Source organism: Pinus tabuliformis, chromosome 8 (genome assembly GCF_031772625.1).
Source record: "Pinus tabuliformis cultivar Carrire ecotype Pingquan chromosome 8, CPIR1, whole genome shotgun sequence".
In the NCBI taxonomy this organism is placed as follows: domain Eukaryota; kingdom Viridiplantae; phylum Streptophyta; class Pinopsida; order Pinales; family Pinaceae; genus Pinus; species Pinus tabuliformis.
Window position 1 is genome coordinate 1,398,547,603 of NC_142294.1, and position 6,074 is coordinate 1,398,553,676.

Below are 6,074 nucleotides of genomic sequence, written 5' to 3' on the forward strand. Positions count from 1 at the left end.
CTTTGGTGGCGGTGGATGAGAGGAGGAAATGACCTATGGAAGCAAATTTGGTCAAAAAAATATAACATGCCCACTAATCCAGAGGAAATTCTAAGAATAAGGGACATGCCAAAAGGATCGACAGTGTGGAATCTAGCCAGTCTCAACAGAGACATGATAAATAGGCATGCCTTTTGGGAAATCAGGGACGGCGGTTCAGCAAGATTCTGGGAGGAGGCATGGCAACAGAGGGAAAGAATGAATGGAATACAAAACCTTAGGAGTCTAAACCAAGAAGCTACCAAAAAAGGAATGATACTTGTTAAAGACTTCTGGAAGATAGAGAGCCAAGAGGAAACATGGCGAACCTGGAAAAGCCTGGAAGAGTGGGTGGACCAAATAGACGAAGAGCAAAAAGAGCTATACCAAAAGGAAATGCAGACAAGAAGAATACCCAGAAGAACGGGTCCAGACATTCTGAGATGGGGACACCAAATAAAAGGAAACTTCTCAATAAAAGAAGCTTACCATCTCCTGATTAATAGAGAACCTGAGGATATGACAGGTACCTGGAAACAGCTTTGGAACAACAACTGGTGGCCGAAAGTGACTCATTTCTCGTGGTTAGTCCTCAAAGGGCACATTCTAACCTGGGATCAACTCCAAAAGAGGGGCATTCAGGGTCCCCCCAGATGTCCTCTGTGCAAACAGGAACCGGAAACGCAAGAACACCTACTGAATACGTGTGTAGAAGCTCAGAGACAATGGGATAAGGTAAGGTGGCTTTTTGGTAAAACCCACAGGGACCAGCAGAGTATTAAAAACACTATCAAAATTTGGGGACGAGGTCAATTTACAAGCCCAGTGGTTAGACGGGCTTGGAATCTGGCAGTTGGGATGAATTTGTGGATGATCTGGAAGGAAAGAAATAGGAGGGTATTCCAGAACAAAGAGATGACACACGACCAACTATGGGAAAAAACCCTGAGTCACATTCGGGAAACCATTCTTGCAGATACATGGAGAGGAGAGGACTGGGAACTGCCGCAGGAAGAAGAACAGATCCTAAAGAAACTAAACTTGAATCAAGGGATGGTGGCCCCCCAGTTGTGGAAAGCGCCCAGGATGGGAAATGAGGGCATCAGGCAATTTTACCCTCCCCCAAAGGGTTTTATAAAATTGAACTTCGACGGTGCTTCTAAAGGAAATCCCGGCCCTGCAGGAATTGGAGGTCTCTTCAGGGACGATCAAGGAAGAACGAAGTGGATATATGCAGATAACGGAGGCATTATGAGTAACAATGAGGCAGAACTGATGGCAGTTAGGCAAGGGTTAAAGATAGCAATAAGGAATGGTTACAATAAACTGGAAGTTGAAGGAGATTCTTTAATGGTGATACAAGTCCTAAAAAAACTTAACAACGGGACCTCCTGGGACAAAGTAACTCAGAGTTGGAGGACTGCCAGTCTAATCCAAGAGTTGGAAAGTATTTTGGGAAGATTTGATTATATGATTCTTAGGCATGTCAGAAGAGAGGCCAATCAAGCAGCTGATTTCCTTGCGAACTGGGGAGTTCAGGAACTAAGGGAGAAAATGGACAGCTTATGGACGACATACTCAAAAGATTCTAGATTTGAGTAGCTCAGGACGATCCTCATTCAAGATCATCATGAAAACATGACTTAAAGAAAGCAGTGACAGCTGGCTCCCGATCGGGATGAAGAGCCGGGTAGGTAGAGATGACAGGAGTAATCATAGCATAGAGAGGGCAGGTGGTGGTGACTCCTGGGAAAAGGCGGCACCCCCAACAAATCTAATGAGTAGGAACTCATCCCAAGCCTCAAGGCATCGCAGTGGCGGTAGTGGTTTGCAGATGAGTAGAAGGAGTGGAGGCGGTAGTGGCAGAGAGACTGGGATGGAGAGCAGTTTTTATATGAAGACTGTGGGAGGTAGTTGTAATCTTATCCTGTTCGTGGCGAGGGTGAAGCAGCAAGATCCGCAACCAGAAGCTCTCAACAGGGAGGTCGGCATCCACGGGTATGTGTTTACTGTGAACTCTGTTTCTTTTCCATATTGCGCTATTGTCAGAATGGAGATGTTTAATAGTTGTGAAGCTGGGGAGGACGAGAGTTATGAGAGCCCCTCTGTAACTCATGGAGAAGGTAATAAGGGATTATACTGGGAGGGAAATACTACGAAAAAGGAAAGTGGTCACAGAGATAAGAGTGGGAGAAAGCAAGAGGGATCCAGTGACAAGTATGCCCAGGCAGAAGAGGAGAAGAAATATGGTAAGGGTGACCCGAGAATTATTCCAACTGCCCATCATCTGGTCCGTATGGCAGAGGGTATAATTGAGTTTTTTTACCCAGATGGGAAAGAGCAGAATCAAACTTATGAAAACAAAGGGAACTGTAGTAGAAGCCAGGGATTATCCAAAGGAGCCGAGGCAAGGTCGGATGATGAGAAGCATAACCACAATCTAACTCCTGCAATTGATGAATGTTTACAGGTGAGTGAAAGACAAGAGATGGCGCGCTCGGGCCGGGGAAGAGGTCGTGGCGGTCGGGGTCGCCCAAGGCAGGAGACCCAGGGTGGGAGGACTGCAGACTCATCTGGTGGACAGCGCAGGGGAAGGAGAACGACCCTGACTGCGGTTCAAGAAGCTGCCCGTGCCTATCAGGAAAGGACCGATGAAGATATCAGGCGCATTATTCAGAACATGGAATCCAGCATACTAGAAGAGCAGTCGGGTTCTGAGACAGAGGAATTAGCAGAAGAGGTGACCGACCCAGGCAATACTAGGGGCAGGATGACCCTGTACAGACAATCCCTGCATATCTACTGGGTCCTTAAGCGTTTGTTGGCTAAAGCCCTTGAACAGGTGGCTAAGGAAGTAGCTGAACTGGCCAATGGGGTGCCTAAGATTCAGAAAGAAATGAAGAATTTTCAAGTTATCATGATAAACCAGAATAACAAGATTGAGGAGATGTCACAAATCCTGTCCAGGATGGTTGGACGTGGCCCCAGCCAAGCTGATCAGGTGCATATGCCCATGGAGATGGACCAGCAAACAGGAACCAGGGGAGAATGAGCTTCAGATGGCTTGTTGTTAACTGTTTTGTTTTTCTTTCTATGTTATTTGCATGCGTATAAGTAGTCCGATAAGTAGTTTCAGCTGTTTGGTGTATGTAGCCAATATGGACAGATTAGCAAAATTTTGTTTTTGGAATGCCTATAACAATCTAAGGTGGCCAACAGACCTGGTTTCCCTTAGGGGCAGGGTGAGGCCACCAGAACAATGTATATGGTTGCCCTGTTTGATATAATTGAAAAGAAAAAAGACGATACTACCTTTACTTACAAAAAAAAAACATATTGGTTTAAAAAAGGTATAACCAACCCCTTTAACTCATCTCACTTAGTGTAATTTTCTTTTCTAACAACTATGAGCTCAAAGTATTATCCAAAAAAATTTACCAAAGTCTTTTAATGTAAATTTTACGGAATTATGTTTTCCCTTTAAATGTAAATTTTATTGAGTTATGTTTTTCCTTTACTTTATCTCTAGTTATCCATAAGTGGGTAAGACACATAAGGTAAGTATGGTAAGGCATAATGCATTGAAAGTTAATACATAAGGTAAGTATGGTAAGGCATAATGCATTGAAAGTTGATAAGTAAGGTAAGTATGGTAAGGCATAATGCATTGAAAGTTAATACATAAGTATTGTAGGGAATAATATAGTGTAATGTATTATAATTGAGTAAATAACCATTGATAAATAAGAGGGTTCCGGGGTAGTAAGTCCTTGCCTTGAATGGGCTACTCAAGTGGGTTATTCAACTGAGTAGGGGCATGGGATGCACGAAAGGGGCCTAATTGGAAGAGCGCCTTCAAATAAGTTAAACTCAACTCAATTTCTCCTCAAGTTGTACCACTGAGATTCAACTGGAGAGCTAACCATGTTAAGTTGGGGACCTCTGAATTGCTAACTATTAATAATATTCATATGGAAGCAACTTTGGTAACATGAAAACAGATTCTAGAGTGGGTTTACAGTGTTGTCAGCCTTAATAACATTGACACATTATCCACAAATCCGGCTAGAAATTAACTCAATAGTATAAACAGTCCCTCTTCCTTGCCTACCCAATGAGATTTTTTGACAAACATTAGGCAGTTTTGCCCGACCCAACGGCCGATATCTTTGTTATACAGTCCAATAGAGAATGTTATCTTAATTTATTCAGATATTGATCTTGGTGCTTATGAACTTTATGTTGCTCCAAAGGATAGTCATAGCAAGAGTGATACAATAAAGGACACAAAGAAGGGATTAGGAGGATCTGTTGTCTTTGTGGCTCATAATAGAATTGTTGTTCTTGATAAGAATCAGAATCAAGTCACTATCAAGAATTTAAAAAATGAGGTCACCAAAAAGTTCAATCTTCCAGTTATAGTGGATGTCGTTTTCTATGCAGGGACAAGCAATTTGCTTTGTAGATCAAGAGATAGTGTATTTTTGTTTGATATGCAACAAAGGATAGTAAACCCCTAATGTCAGGTATGTAGTTTGGTCAAATGACATGGAGAATGTTGCCTTACTAAGTAAGCATACAATCATTATTGCAAGCAAGAAGTTGCCAAATAGGTGTAGTATGCATGAAACTATTCGTGTGAAAAGTGGGGCATGGGATGACAATGGCATTGTTATGTACTCAACTTTAAATCACATAAATTATTGTCTACCAAATGGATATAGTGTTATTATCAAGATGTTGGATGTTCCAGTATACATAACAAAGGTTTCTGGAAGGTCTATCTATTACCTTGATAGATATGGCAAGAACCGTGTTATACAGATAGATGTTATTGAGTGTGTTTTCAAGATAGAACTCAACAAAAAGAAATACCATTATGTTATAAACATTATTAGGAACTCTCAGCTTTGTCGTTAGGCAATCATAGCTTACCTACAACAGAAGGGATTTCCAAAAGTGGCTCTTCATTTTGTCAAATATGAGAGAACTCAATTCAATTTGGCAGTAGAGAGTGGAAATATTGAAATAGTTGTTGCTTCTGCAAAGGAAATTTATGAGAAGGATCACTGGTATAGGCTAAGAGTGGAGGCCCTTAGACAAGGTAATGTTGGCATTGTAGAGTATGCCTATCAAAGGACAAAGAATTTTGAGAGGCTTTCTTTTCTACATCTCATAACTGGTAACTTGGACAAATTGTCAAAGATGTTGAGGATTGCTGAAATGAAAAATGATGTCATGGGCCAATTTCAAAATGCACTATATTTGGGTGGTATTCGAGAGTGGATCAATATTTTGGAGTCTGGTCACCTACACATTGCTTATGCCACTGCATCATTGCATGGACTTGCAGACATTGCTGACAGACTTGTCGTTGATTTAGGTTGCAATATTCCAATTTTACCTCCAAGGAAAATACCATCACTTCTAATGTCTCATGCCCCAATTCCGCATGGCGGTGATTGGCCTTTGTTGAGGGTTACCAAAGGTATTTTTTAGGGTGGTTTTGAGAATTCCACTTCTGCAGCTTATGAAGAAGAGGATGAAGAAGTTGTTGTTGACTGGGGTGAAGAAATAGATATACAAAACATTGAAGGGGGAAATGGTGAGGCTACAACGCTGGATGATTAAGAAGCTAAAGGTGGAGAGGATGATGAGGGAGGATGTGACATGGGGGATTTAGAAATTCCTCCAGGTGTAGTTTTTTCTAATGTAGGTACCAATCAGAGGACATTATTTGTAGCCCCAACATTAGGTATGTCGGTAAGCCAAATTTGGATGCAAAGGCCTTCTCTTGTTGGTGAGCATGCAAAAGCAGGGAAATTTGAAGCAAATTTATGCTTATTGACTCATCAATTGGGCAATAAAATTTTCACTCGATTGAAATTCTAAATATAACTAGATACTCCAATAGAATTAATCTAGAGTGAAAGCCTCTGTTATTCATCTTTGTAAGTTATAATTTCTAAGCTTTAGCCCTGTCTATAATCGTTTCTTGGCATTACAGTATATCCATGTTTTTTATAATTTGCATAGGTTCTTCATTATTGATAGTT

The 6,074-nt window shown here is 41.3% G+C and overlaps 1 pseudogene; it reads left to right on the forward strand.

The window, feature by feature from the left end:
- The first annotated feature begins 1,696 nt into the window (after positions 1-1,696).
- On the forward strand, positions 1,697-5,649 carry LOC149240782 (coatomer subunit alpha-2 pseudogene; annotated as a pseudogene).
- The last annotated feature ends 425 nt before the right edge of the window (positions 5,650-6,074 follow it).